The following is a 15,025-nucleotide window of genomic DNA, read 5'->3' as shown; positions in this document are numbered from 1 at the left end:
GGAATCGCGCACTGTGCAAACGTCTGGAGCACCAGGAACTTCAAAGTAATCTTCCTGGCCAGGCAGAGGGAAAAGCAATATGACAGCAAAAATATTCACTCTTTAGTGCTCCATATGCCACAACACCAATTCTGACAGTTAATAAGGAATGTCCTTCTAGCTATAAAATATCAGGCCAACAACGTAAGAGCGTAAGTATTAATGCTTTATTCTGTGTTTTATTGGTAATGAACTTCCAATCCTCTAAAACATGTAGGATTTGAAAACTGCCAACAGCTTTATGCAGCAATAACAACAAAGGCTTTATTTACGGTATTCTATCAAGCAAAACCAAATAAATCTTAGTAATAGTCTGTTTAAAGTATTTTTAAAAATCATTTCTGTCTTGCCCAGTTTCAGAAGGAATACGTATTTGCACTGTTGTACATTGCAAGAGTAGGAGTGTTTAAAACTTGATGATCTTGCCCCCTTGTTCACCAGAGGGGCACACTAGCACAGATATATCTATTTGCCATTGTACCACACAGCATGCTACCCAAAAAAAAAAAAAAAATCCCAAGAAAAAAATTGAAGAAATTAACCATTTTAATGCAATTCACTCCAATTTCATGGTGATTTTTGTTCAGTGACACACTCCAAGGTAGTTTCCAGAAATGCTGTCCAAACCTATTAAAAAAATAATGTTCTCCACCAGTATTTTATATCTCAATCTTCTTTCCAGTAATACTTCCCTTTTCACATATGTATATATAAAAAATATATAAAATATTGTATATAAAACCATGCAATAAAAATCACAGAGAACAAATCCTAATTCCCCATTTTAAAACAAAAAATACCCTTTCAGACTGCTATTAAAGAGGAAGACTAGCAGCCCTGGCTAAGGCACAAAATGGAAAGAGCAACAGCTGGAATTCTCCAAAACCTGCCTGATACAACAGTTTAGAATGACACAACTAAACATTCTTCAAATACATTAAAGCACCAATTAACACTTAGAATGCTACTCTGCCAACAGAATAATGCTGAGGAGATTCAAATCCATAAGTCAATCAATTGATTTTGAAATTCTCTATCTCTTTTCTACCATAGCCACAAAGAAGTGTTCAACTATAACCCACTAAAAAGTAACTTATTCATCAATGGTAACACATGATTTTTCTGCACTGTATTTTATTGTCTTTTTTAGGAACAGTTTATTGAAGAGAATTTTATTAGAACTGTGGGTTTTTTTCTGAACTGGAACTCAGCAGTGAATTCACAGCACTGTCACAGCAGTCCAGCCCTATGTTCTGTATGACTCTAAATAGATAAAGCTGAAGCGTGCAAGATCTCTCACATGGCCCAAACCAATTCTGAAAGCATGGAGCTCAGTGGCAACTGCTCTTTAGATGTGGCCATGTAATATTTTTAACAGCACGATCCTCAAACCAAGTGAGCTGTGCTGTTCCAAATTTCAATAAAGAATGATAGTGGTGAAGGCAACAACAAAGATAGTATTGTATAAGGGGAACACATGAAAAAATGTCAATCTTAGACCTCACAAGAATTAGAACATACAATCCATTTCAACAGACAAGATATTTCAAACCATTTGCAGCAGTACATGTAACACCAAGTTAATGTATTTAAACACAACAAAACTAAAAGTTACTAAACGGTTCTCTGATGTGTAACTGGGGCAAGAAGCAACTTAGGCAACTGTAAGCATATTACCTCAATCACAGGGACTGTTTTGAACAAGACTTGGAGATGAACAGAATGCCAGAGATAAACTGAACTGTCAGTCTAAGTCAGTGTGCAAAAACAACTTCCCTGGAAGATTATGAAAAAACCTGATATGGTGCCACAAAGAAAATTACTTATTTGGATGAAGAAAAGAGGGATTATAAGAACAGTAAAGAATTCACTACAGGGCAGACAAGTAGTTTCAAGAACAGAGATTAGTAGCCTAGTTCAAATGGCATCTGAGGACCTCGATTCTTGATTCAGCTTGACTGAAGAATACTCACCCTTTTCATTAATGAAGTAGTTACAGAAAGCAAAAACTTTTTAAAAATTGCTGACAAACAAATTGTCAGTTCAGCTGAGTGTTGTTTTTATGCAAGAAGATTTGGATCATGTGAAGAACTGAAGTAACAAATGGAATGAAGTACAACAGCATGAAATTGGAAAAGTCACGCATATTGGTAACTCTGGGAAATTTCTGCTTCACACAGACTAGAAGCTCACACATAAGAGATAGCTATGTCCAAGGACACCAACTGATTACAGAACATCAGACACATCCATGTGATGTGGCTGGGAGAAAGACACAAATACAACTCTGGTATTTCCTAGAAAAATTTCCCAGGGAAAACAGCAAGGCATGAATAGCACAAAGATAATATGATTGATAAATTCAACATCCATCTAGAAGGATACTATATCAAGGAAAGCAAGACATTTGGAGATAACAAGAAAAGAAAATAATACAATTAAGAGAGCTAAAACTGATGGGTAAATAACTACACTTTGACAACATAACAGGAATAAACACAATGAAAGACATACAGCTATTCAATCTCAAAAAAAAATTTACTGGTTCAACAAGGTACGGATTAGCCATTAAAATTCATTTGGATCAGAAATTAGAAGCCAATTCCTAACCACTGGTTAGAAGGTTGTAGGGCAGATTTTCAGATGAAATAGAGTCCAAAAACTTAATTAGTCCTTAGTTTTCAAAGGCCACCATCTCATATAGCTAGAGGTGTCAGGACAGGAATAGATTGATCTGGGACTACATTTCATTATTCTTAATACAAAAAGACCTATAGTTAGCTTCAGTTTATCCAAAGTCAAACAGTCAAATTTAACCCAGCCTGTAACAAGAAGAAAGTTTCAGCCTGTGTATTGTGTAATGCTGTCAAATACTTGTACAAAACCTACTTTTTAAATGTGTTTTTATTATTCTATTGCAAGGCATTGCTTACACAAATTGTTGAAAAGTGTCACAATGAAACACTCGAACTACCTATGCTTGAGTGCTGAAAAATATGTTAAAATAAAGAAGCAAGGTAAATCCACCCAAAAAAATCTGTCAAGAAATCCCTACAACTGATGGAGAAGACTGCTGACTATTGCAAGCCTGCTAGCTACATGGCCACCAACAAAAACAACTTCATGTAAGGTCCTATTTAGGCACTAATCTGTTCGAGCTCACAGAAATAATTCCCCTGAACTGTGGATTGTGAACAAATTATTTAAAACTATTCCTGCTTGCATAAATTTAAAAGCCAAGAGATTGTGTAAATTATACAAGTCCTTTCTCCTTCTAGAAATTGAAGTGAAATTTGAAATGCTAAATGAAGCCCATTTGTGTATATTATATACTTCTCAAAAGACTGAAAAAAGAAATCTTAGTTCTCCCTGTGGCACATATAGAACCATGTGTTTAGAACACATGTGCTGCAACATATTCGTTCATTCAAAAACCACAAGACCCTAAAACCAGGTTTTTTACAGCAGGAGAGCTCACAGTCTTAGAAAATAACTTCTTATTTCTGACCAGCGGGAAAAGCCACCAAAATCCACCTTGGACAGTCAAACAGATACCTCTTGAAACAAAGATTTCCCACTGCTGGCAAATATCAAATGCATACACCACAACAGAATTCAGAAGGCAAAGTACTAAATTATGATATATCTGTCAGTTTCATAAACAAAGTTGTTAACTGTGAAGAAATTAAAGCTTAGCTGCTTTCTACCATGCCCAACAAAATTAGGTAATTGGGGACGCCACTCAGTGGACTCCTGAATGCCCATCTTACTGTTACTCTGGGATTCCAATTCATTAACTGCTACAAAGTTTCTTCAATTAAATTAACTGAAATGACATCCAGCAAAATTGTCTTCCCACTGCAATCAGGTGTTCAAACATATCCTAATGTGTTAGACACAACGCATTTTTTTTATTTGAACGTATTCAGAGATAATGCCACCACACAATTTTTATTCACCTTGACCCATTTCCCTCTTTTCTCAACTGCTTCACTTTGGAAGTGATTAGCTGGCTTAGAGCTTCTGCCCTTAGGACAATTAGCAAATGGACACCCATGCTCTTTCTACAATGACATCAACTTCTACTATTCTACCCAGAAGCTATCCTTCTTGTATGTTTTTATAATTTTTTAATCATTTTTGCTAGTTCCTTACTGTCATACCAATCGGCCAACGTGAACAAGGAGAAAAGTCTCCACTCGTAATAAATTCCATCTCTAAATTTAGTAACTACAAATGGGTAATCATAACTTAAACCTCTCAGATCTCATTCATAAGAAACATACTTCTGTTCACCAAACATAAGCAGCAAGGAAAAAAAAATCAAAATTGTTAGAAATTTTACATGTCACTATTAAAAATATTTTGGTCACACTATACTGCCTACAAGACTTATCACACATTTTGGCTCCGAGTTTCAATAATTTGACACAAATAATATACCTGGGCCGAGGAAAGGAAAAAGCTGGGCCTCAATCCTGAATATACATTTGCTCACGTTTTTAGAAGTGAACAAAGGACCCTAAAATAAGTGCACCAGTGCCTTCAAAATTACAAATGCTTTTATAGAAAGAGTTTCTAATATGTAACACACCTTTTATCACTATTAAGACGCATGAATGTTTTCACAACCTTACAGTAATTTAAGGACAGTTATTCATTAATCTACGTAAAAAAAGGCCCAAAAGACAGATCCAGAAATTGACAGGGTAAGCATTTATTTTACTTAACTCCCATGATCTTGGCTTGCTTCTGCTACACGTATAACATCTGCCCAACCTAGAAGAAGAAATTCACAACTTCTTTATGCCTCCAAAGTGAAGGCGATTATGCAACTTAGGGAACTCAACGAAGAAGAGTTCTGCAGAAACCGGGTTTTTGTTTGGTGCTTAAAGAGCACACTTTTCATTTCATGATGCCTAAGGAAAACAGCCTGTATTTTTGGTCACTAACTTTAACCAACAAGAAAGCGTGCCGGACAAAGCGGCGATGCCAGGGACATCGGTGTGTCCAGCAGAGGAGCGATGGACCGGAACCAGGGCACCTCCCAGCCACGCTCAGGCCGGCCCGCAGCTCCGGCTCCCGGCGCGCTTCCCAGCCCGAGCGCTTCGCCCACAGGAGGGAGGTGTAAGCTCATTTCCCAGCAGGGGCACGTTGCTAGAGCCTACCTCTCTCACGCACAACCCTTAGAAAATGTGCCTGCTATTTAAAAGACACATCACTTGAATTTCAATTTTTGGTACAAAGGAGAAAACAGCAGCAACAAAGCTGAGACAACTCAATACGGGGTACAGGGTTAGCTTTTTTTAACGTGAATAAAACCAAGATTATAAACTACTTCTCTCCCTCTTGCCCTCGCCTCTTCCAGCCTTAACTCTCGTTTTCTAGGTAGTAAGATTTTTCCAAGTGCGCTGGCCAGCCGCCAGCTCCATAAAGCGAGCGGGAGGCGCTCCCCCCGCGGCCCCTCCCGGCAGCCCAAGGCGCCCGGCCTGACATGCTTTTCAAGGCGTGCTAGACTGCAGCGCAGACTTTCTGGCTCCACTTCCATTGTTTGCACGGCTGCTTTGCTCCTTATCCAGAGCCTGGATTAGCATAAGAATACTGTCTTCCCCCTCTGCAAGCCAGCTTCCCTCTAGAAGACCTCCACCCCTTAAGAATAAACATAGGGTTGGGTTTCTTTTTTGGGGGGGTTTCTCTTTAAATCCCTTTTTCCTATTCAGGACTTGTAGAAAGCAATAAAATAAATAAAACGCTAAACAAGCGAAGCTGACAAGGCTCAGAAAGGGCCGATTGCATAGATTAGTAATTACCAAGGTCAAAAGAGTCAACACCTGATAATGCACGGAGCCCTCATTCCCCACACTCACACTGTGGACATGAAAGTTATTAATGGATATGCTTTCCATACGGAGCTGAAAAAAAAAAAATTTAGGAAGGGGTAACAGAAAGATGCTTTTAAATCCCCCTTCCTTTTAATTTACACCTGGAAGATGGAGTTTCAAATTACTCAGAACAGACAGGAAACATTACTTATGAAGACAACCCTCAGCCAAAAATACAAACTGCAAGTCGTGATGCCCTTTACACAGGGGAATCTGCCTGCTTACACATCTGCAAACCCTCTGGTATGTGACAAAGGGACTATGGTGTCCCTTTATGTGATCCAGTATTAAAAAAGGCCGACAGAAGAACATTTCACAAGAAGCGAACTGCTTGCCCTCACAACGCCTCAAACTGTCAAGATGGACGTATTTTTTTGTTCTGCGACTCAGAAGGTAACAGCTGTCCAAGTGAATTCATATGTCGTTTCATGAACAAGATAAAAACACACTTGTAAATATTACTTCGTAAGCAAGCAATGTAATTTTTAAATCATCAAATTCCGCACTCCCCACTGCAATGGGTGAGAGATGAGCTTTCTTTGACAGTATTTGCTCGACACATACAAACAGCAGAGACAAGACTAGCGAGTTCAACATCGTGAAGATTTGCTAATACAAAACGCTGCTTGGCAAGGTAAGCCTTCATCCTCGCTTTCCTCACCTGCTTGCCATGCCCACGGAGGCACTGTACTCTGCTGAGAGGAAAACTCCCTGTCTAGCTGTTCTCACAAACCACTGTAAAGAACACACAGATACCCTCAAAGAAGTGCTCTCCAACAGACTTCCAAAGAAGGATCTTAATCGCTGGACGGGACAAATAAGTGAAATTGTAGGTGCTGCTTGTTTATCCTCCTCTGAATGAATGACTCCTGTGGCAGGGGGGAAGTTATTTTTAAAGTGTTCTTACTACAGAAACAAAATATTAGATAAATGTAATTTGCAAATTACATTTACCTATTAAGTTTGTTCTTTGTGGTAGTTATATTACCATTATAACTTAAAATTGCAACCTTTCTTATTCTTTTGAATTTTAATGCATAGTTGATTAACTTTTGTCATCTGTGAGCCTTCACTTCACCCCAGAAACTGATGTTGGGGATATTTTTACAAGATTACAAACTCCAGGCACAGAACACAAGTAGGTTACTAGCTTCACAGCAAGGGCAAAAGAAGTGAGAAAGTACTATCAGTGGCAAGTTTAGAAAAGCCTAAACTAGAATCATTCATTATCTTACACAGAACTTGCAAAGCGTTCAGATAGTCTAAGTATCAGAGTGATAAATGCTTATGTGTAAAATGTGACATGTTCATCTACAGAGTTACCTCACACATAGTGGATATACTAAAGTAGATTGCTATATTAAGAAAGTGCTTACACAGAACAAATAATGTAAAATTAATTATATGCTGCATTCAGCATCTATTTTCATCTGCAACACTTAATTTCAATGTGACATATGTAAGAAAGTATTATTGCTCTGGGAAAATTTTCCAGGACTCTAAATGTATGTGTCTGAGCGCTATCTCACCCTGTCAGTGTTCTGCGAGTCTTGCTGAGATAAAAACAGATTTTAACGCAAACTTAAGTTAAACTCTAAGTGCACTGCAAATCCGCTTGGTTAAATAACTACAGAAAAAACATAGCATGCACATGCACACAAATACTCTGCTTAAGTTTGAACAATTACTTTCATCAAATATACCTTCAAAGACATTTCCAAACCCAAACACCGTAATCTTTCAATAGGTAGACAAAAACAGAGTTCAAAGGTAATGTTGACTTCAACAGTTATAATCCCCTATTTCCCTGCACTGAAGTGCTAGAGCAATACTGTTAATTTTTTTTTTTTTTTTTTTTTTTTTTTTTCACAAAATTCAAAAGCAAACAAGAGCTTTCTGGTCATGAGTTTAATGAGATTAAAAATCTCCCATTTGTAATCAACCAACAACACCAGTTCTTTTCTCAGTGCAAAAAGGTTATTTTAAACACAGTGTGAAACATTTTTCAACAACTGTTACACAGTAGAACTCAGGACAGCAGGAAATCAACATACAGGGTAGAAGCTTGGTTTGGTTTTAGATTAAGTGAAGTTCACATTCAACTAATAAAATCTGTAATTTTTTTTTCATTCAATCTTTGTTTTTCTCTCCATATTGTAAGAAAACAACTGGACTAAGACCTAAAGAAACCAAAAGGTACAGAGACTATATGATCTATTTCTTCTATGAATTTCACTTGGTTTCCTACTTTTCTCTTTGACCATCATGGCATACGACTTAAACTGCCTATACTCAGTATTACAGGGATGACTTGGACACTATTTTTTATTGCAAACATTTCCCCCACTCTCCCATCATCCTTCAACTTGAAGGTATCTCCTCTGATGTCTCAACAGCCCCTTAAGCTAAAAATCTTAAGACCATGTTCCTCCTAAGTCACCTCTGCATTAACTTTGGCAATTCAATTATTCCCCAGTCATTCAAGATCACATTCTTAAAACTGTCTCATTCTGCCTTTTCTGATGTTACTTCTGTTAAGGCTGTTATTCCATCTAGGGGTGATTTATTCCTTCCACATCTTCACTATCAAAACCTTCTTTCTTTCAAGATTCTTTAGCTTACATGAATCACCTCTAATAGGATGGAATTAAGGCTGATTCAAATTAAATCTGTGAAGGAAAAATTGAGGTTACAGGAAAACCACAGATTCCATAACGGGAAACAATTTTTGTTGCTAGTTGAAGAGAATACAGAATTATTTTTGGCAGAGAGAAAGGGGACAGAAAAGCCTCATTATTGAGCCTTCTCTATTAAGCACTATATAATATCTTGTAATCCTCTACCACATCCTAAATATTTTTCCATTTCCTTTTTTTCTTTTGAGATTTTTCACACATTTGAGTTAAGAACCGTACTGAAACCAAACCAGCATATGAAAGACTGCAGTAATTTATTGGGTTAGTGTGACCAGGTTTTTGTAGCAGGGGACTAAAGGGGTGGCTTCTGTGAGAAGCTGCCAGAAGCTTGTCCAGCCAATGCCAGCTGGCTCCAGGATGGACCCACTGCTGACCAAGGCCGAGCCCATCAGGAATGATAACAATGCCGCTAAGATAACATATTCAAGAATGAAAACAATTTATTGCACAGATGTTCCTGTGGCCAGAGAAGAGAGGAGTGAGAATATGTGAGAAACAACTCTGCAGACACCAAGGTCAGTGCAGAAGGAGGGGCAGGAGGTGCTCCAGGTGCCAGAGAAGATTCCTCTGCAGCCTGTGGTACACCATGGTGAGGCAGCTGTGCCCCTGCAGCCCGTGGAGGACCATGGGGATGCAGAGATCCACCTGCAGCCCATGGAGGAGCCCACACCAGAGCATGTGGATGTCTGTGAACCCACAGGAAACCTGGGCTGGAGAGGGTCCTGGCAGGGACATGCACACTGTAGGTTTCCTGGTAGGACTTGTGACCCCATGGAGGACTCCCATCACAGCAGACTGTGCCTGGAGGACTGCACCCCAGAGAATTGACCCAGGCTGCAGCAGTCTGTGCAGAAGGGAAGGAACTCTCCTCCCCTAAGCAGCAGCAGCAGGAACCTGTGATGAACTGACCATAAGGCCCATTTCCCCACTTCCCTTCATAGCTGGAGAGGGGAGGTAGAGCCCAGGAAGGAGGGAGGAGTAGGAATAAGGTGTTTTTAAGATTTCTACTTCTTGCCCAGCTCTGATTTTGTTAGTAAGACATTCAATTAATATCCCCAAACTGAGTCTGTTTTGCCTGTGGTGGTAATCAGTGACTGACCTCTCCTGGTCTTTATCTCCAACCATGCAGAGGGGAGTGATAGAGTGGCTTTGGTGAGTGCCTGTGCAAATTTTAAAGACTAGTAAAGCAAACTTTTTTTTCCCTTTGCCCATTAAAAAGTCTTATTAATTCAGAGATTGGTGGTATCACCAAACATGAAATTTACTGAGGGGAGAGGAAACCGAGCAGATTGCAAATGTACATTTGCAAATTCCAAAACAACTCAAAGGGCATGGAACTTCAAGACACCTGTATAAATATCCTTCTTCTCATACACTGCCTTCTCAAAGACTGCAGGGACTCCTTTGCACAGGCATACCCCTTATCACTTCACTTTCATCCCACTGAAAGCCTACGACTGAACTGTTTCTGTAAAAACTTTCATATGCTTTACCTGCCAACTGAAACAAATAATTGTTTTTCAAACACCAGCAACTTGAATGAGCATGTCTGAACGAGAACAGGAATTTCAGATCTTAGAACAACAAAATGTGTTTGAAGCCTGGTGAAGTGTAGCCATTTGGGAACCCCTCTGCACATCTACACCGTGGAAATTCTCCTAAAAGACGTGACTACTGACCTCTCTACCATTACTCTAAACAGATTCAGATTTTTATTCATGATATCCTGAAATTCCTGTCCTGTAAACTCAAAAAATATTTTAAGGACATGATAAAAATATCCTTTCTTTACACAGATTTGACTATGGCACACAAGTAATTTTTTTAAAGGATGGTACACATATCTGGTTTAGAAATAAGAAAATTAGAATGTTTCTATCACAGTGTCTTTATAGACCTTAAGAATATTCGAAAACTTTGTTAAGCTAACAAGTAGCTGCCTATTATTTTAATATTTACTATTTTAAAATACATTTGAAATTGACCCCTAAAATTATTCTAATTAAATTCTGTATCAACTGCAACACTTGAAAAACACTTCACCTAACATTTCATGAAACTTACTTTATCTTTACAACCTCAGAACCTCTGGAAAAGGATATTCTTGACTTTTCAACCTAGTTTAGAGGAACCTACTCCACAACTATTTAGGACTGCTTCAAAATACTACCATCAGAAAGAAACATTTTTCTGCTTTGTTTTGGCTCAAGGGGAAAAAGGAGAGAAAATAATTCTTGAAAGCAAAATTAATCCCTGTATTAATGTTCAGTTGAAACCCACATTTTACTATTCCTAATCTAAACACTAAATAGAAAATAAGCAAAAAAGGCAACCTGGTATGTTTCTAATGACATATCCATGTTACAATAATCTGGTTGCAAAATATACTCCTATCAATACAAACATCTTCAGACTGCAGTGCAAATGCATTCCTTGTAGCTTTTCTCACTATATGATCTTAAGTTGCTCTCTATCCTACCCCATAAAATTCCCATCCTCAGATACAGAAATAAAATACAAAATTTAGCTTCCTTTTACTACACAGGAACTAGTCTAGATTTTTTTGAAATCTCTTGCCCTTGATACTTTCAAAAGGAGCTCCTGAGCCAAACAGAGCCAACATAAAAACAAAGGGACTCTCAGCAGCTTAATCTGACCTTGCTGAGCCTGACAGTCTTGACCTAGCAATAGGAAGGCTCTTGTTTTGTGTGGTCTGAGATCAAGATGATGAGACTACTGGAACAAGCTGGGATAAGCCAGGGGCAATGGCAGTAAGAAAAGTCCTGTTAGGAGGACACTGCAGAACAGAGCAGCCCCAGAGTGGAACCACTGGCACTTCCTGTTTTGATCAACTGATTCACAAGATGACACGGATGTCTGGTTCCTCCACTCCTGGAAAATGCTTTGAGCACACTGACCTGTATTTCCCATTTGTGGTTTGAGCCTCAAGTGGCTCAGCCTGTTTGTTATGGAATTAACTCCTAGCAAATAGTTTTCCACCAAGGAAATTCAATGGCAGCTAACCCAACCTTCTAAAATAATTGTTTCCTAACAGAACAGTGAGGATCTTAGGTAGCCTTGATGATTAATGAGAAAATCATTGCAGGAATACCATTTCATCACTGGCACCCTTCATTCTGAAGCACCTGGTATGTGTTTCTGGCTACTGAATGAACGAGCTCCATCACATAAAAGATGCTCCTACCACTACTGGTTTGGAGGACACAGGAAGGTGACAACTCTATGGACAGTAGAAGCTGAAAAGTAGGAAGTTATTCCTAAACTGTCAACTAAAGTTACTGGTTCAGCAGTTGTATGTTAGAGGTCTTCAACGTCCTTCTAACTCGTGCCTTGCTGCAGGCAAGGCAAACTATGGGAGTATTTGACATTAAGGGTGGTGCTGGGAAGTCATCCAAGTCCAGTTTTCAAAAATAAAGCAATCATAGAACCAAAATCTTTCTATTAACTAAAGAGACAACACTATATGGGACACCAGTTGCAGGAGGGAATTGAGCACACATAACCCTACTGATTACATGCAATAATCAGAATTTCTCTAGCTGCATTGCATTAGAAATTCACAAATTCACAGGTGTTATTAAAACAGAGCTATTCACCCTACTAAGTCAGAGGTAAGAAAATCTTACACTGAATCATAAAATAAAGTAGAATTAGAATTAGCACAATGAAGGGCTGTATTACAGAGATCCCATATTAAAGAAAGATAAAATAAACTATCTTGAGAACTGTCAGACATTTGATACTCTTCACTGAACCCTAAAATAGAAGAGACAACCAAATAGATTTAATCAAAATTTCTCTCTGTAAACCAATCAGGAGCTAACAATCTCTCTGTAAACCAATCAGATGCAAACAAAAGACACCTTTTGTACATAACAAATATTTAAAACTAAAACACTCACCTTCACTGTTTTTTGTAGGTGTCCAAACTCATAAATGGGCTCAAAGACATACCTAAAAGCAGGTCAGGCAATGAAATACAATACTGCTGATCTCTCACTCAGGAAGCACATAAAATGTCTGATCAACACCTGGGCAATGTACACTGCTCACATCTGGTATTTATAGTACTGCCCTCTTTTGGCATTCATGATCAAATTTTTTCTTTGTCTTAATCCCTTTGCTATTGAAATTCAGGCATAAAAGGTATGAAAACAAGAGGCAGTACATAGGAGCAGGAATAATTAGCACAAGGACTTGCTTTTATTTGGTTCTGATAAGCTCCCCTGTTGCCATTTGTGTGTTTGTGGACTTAGAAGCAAATAATCCCTAGTAAAAAGAGAACGAACTGTGTGAAGATAGAGAAATTTTGTGGTGGAGTAGTGTTGCCATTTTATTTTTTGCCAGAACAGCTATTTGCATACAGCGAAAGCAAAAAACAACCTCCCTCCCTCAACTGCTTCTAATACTACTAATCTTTAAAAAGACAGTGAACTAGAAGGCAGGAAAAGTAACTTGTGAAGGTGGCTGGGGGTGTGCGTTTTATGCTTCCCTTTTTAAAACAGTATTGTGTCCAGTTTTCAACCCATCTACTTATGCTTATGCCCTGCCACTTGACACTGTGTAAAGCTTTTTCCCAGTCATATCAGAAAAATAACAGACTAAACTAATAATCAACTAAAGCATTAGTAGTGTTCATGACTAAGCAGATTCTACCAACCAAAATTTGCCTGATACCATAACTCTTTTCCAAAGTGCCTTTGTATAACAGATGCCTCTGTAGTTGAGGCTGAGTTGTCTTTTTTCATAACTAAGATACAGACAGAGATTAGATCAAACAGCTGTTTTAATATGGTATGAAAGACTGTCACTAGCATAAAAAGGTGGCTCTGAAATTTTTTATAACATATGGTGGCTGCTTATCATATGCTTTTTATCCCTGAAGTACTCAAAATAAAATTTTGCATGCGTTAACCTTACCTCCGAATTAGGAAGCTGAATGAAACTGTATTGTACTTCAAGCTTCCTCCAAACTGTTTTCATCTGTACTTCCACTTCATTAGTTCAAATGTGGTATTATGGAAATGCATATTTCTACTGATCTGCAAAATAAAAAGAGGATTTGATTAAAGAGATGGCTGAAGAAACTGTGTTGATGGTTTATAGTCTAGAACATGAACTGCACATTGCAGATACTTGTATCTGGAATTACAGAAACCATCTCCTATGATGAGCTGCTCCCAGCAAGAAACTTCCTAAGAGTCATGCATATCCAATAGCAGCACAGTTGCAGCATATTTGTAAAACACTGACACAAAAATAATTTAAAAATAATTTTACTGTTATCAGTAATTGATCATATTAAAAATGAACCAACAAAAACATTTCTATCCTTTAGTTGGAAACTATCTTTGAGATCATTGCGTCCAATCTATGCCCTAACACCCCCTTGTCAACTAGACCACGGCACTGAGTGCCACTTCCAGTCTTTTCTTAGAACACTTCCAGGCACAGTGACTCCACCACCTCCATGGGCAGTGCATTCCAATGCCCAATCACCCTTTCAATGAAGAACTTCTTCCTAATGTCCAAGGAAAGGATACATTGTTGGTGACACCAACAGAAAAAACAAGCCATGCACAATTCAATCTTTATAATAAGCACCACAGAATCTGTAAGACTGCAGCTCCACACCAAATATCTACTGGTGTCACACCATTAGTTCCAGTAACTGCAATATACTGAGAAATAATGGAAAGGTTTTTTGTAGCTGTGCACAAGCATGATTACTCCTGGGAACTGAAAAGCAAGCCAAGAATTTAGACAAAGGTACTGGCAGTCAAGTGGGTTTGATTTTTGGTTTGTGTTTTTAAACTGCTGTACATCCCAGCATCAGAGGAAAGCCTGGCACAGGCTCTTCGCCAGTTCTCTTAAGGACGGTGAGCCAGCCTGACTTGAGTCAAGTCCCAGCATTTTCAGATGCATTGTTGATAGCTAAGATGGGCTTACCAGCTTTGTTAGTTTGATTCCACAGTGAGCAGATGCCACCTATTGCCAACTTTTCCCATTTTATCAGTGTCATAATTTCTGAATGTTTCCATCATCTGAAGCTTTTCAGAAGATCCTACAAGAATTTTACCATTCAGAAGTGCCAGTCCTATGACTGGGATCATAACCTTGAAAATCACACAAAGGCTTGAACACCACCATTCCAGCTGTACTGTTAAATAACATACAACATACAGTGTAGAGACAGAATGAATTTTGAATATCAAAATCATGTGTATGATTTCCAGCACAGTTTCAGCATCCACTCTCCTTCTCTTTTCCTTCCTAAGCAGCATAAAGACCTTTCCATTACATGAAGGTCAGAATACTTCTGTCTCCACATCCATTTACAAGCACTGCTCCTCATACAGTGAGGTTTAATAGTCTTGGTAATAAATA

At 38.5% G+C, this 15,025-nt stretch overlaps 1 protein-coding gene across 3 annotated transcripts in view; it reads right to left on the bottom strand.

The window, feature by feature from the left end:
- BMPR1A (bone morphogenetic protein receptor type 1A) overlaps positions 1 to 15,025 on the bottom strand; it is a 75,657-nt gene that overhangs the window by 24,152 nt on the left and 36,480 nt on the right. For all 3 annotated transcript variants that reach the window (XR_005952704.1, XR_005952705.1, XM_041405125.1), the window contains exon 2: positions 13,559 to 13,680. The gene's annotated coding sequence lies outside the window, so the exon portion shown is untranslated. The remainder of the gene's footprint in view (positions 1 to 13,558; positions 13,681 to 15,025) is intronic.

This window comes from Onychostruthus taczanowskii, unplaced genomic scaffold, assembly GCF_017590055.1.
Source record: "Onychostruthus taczanowskii isolate IOZ18803 unplaced genomic scaffold, ASM1759005v1 scaffold22, whole genome shotgun sequence".
NCBI classification, from domain to species: domain Eukaryota; kingdom Metazoa; phylum Chordata; class Aves; order Passeriformes; family Passeridae; genus Onychostruthus; species Onychostruthus taczanowskii.
Note: the sequence above shows the minus strand (reverse complement) of the source record. Positions and strands in the feature narration are given on the sequence as shown.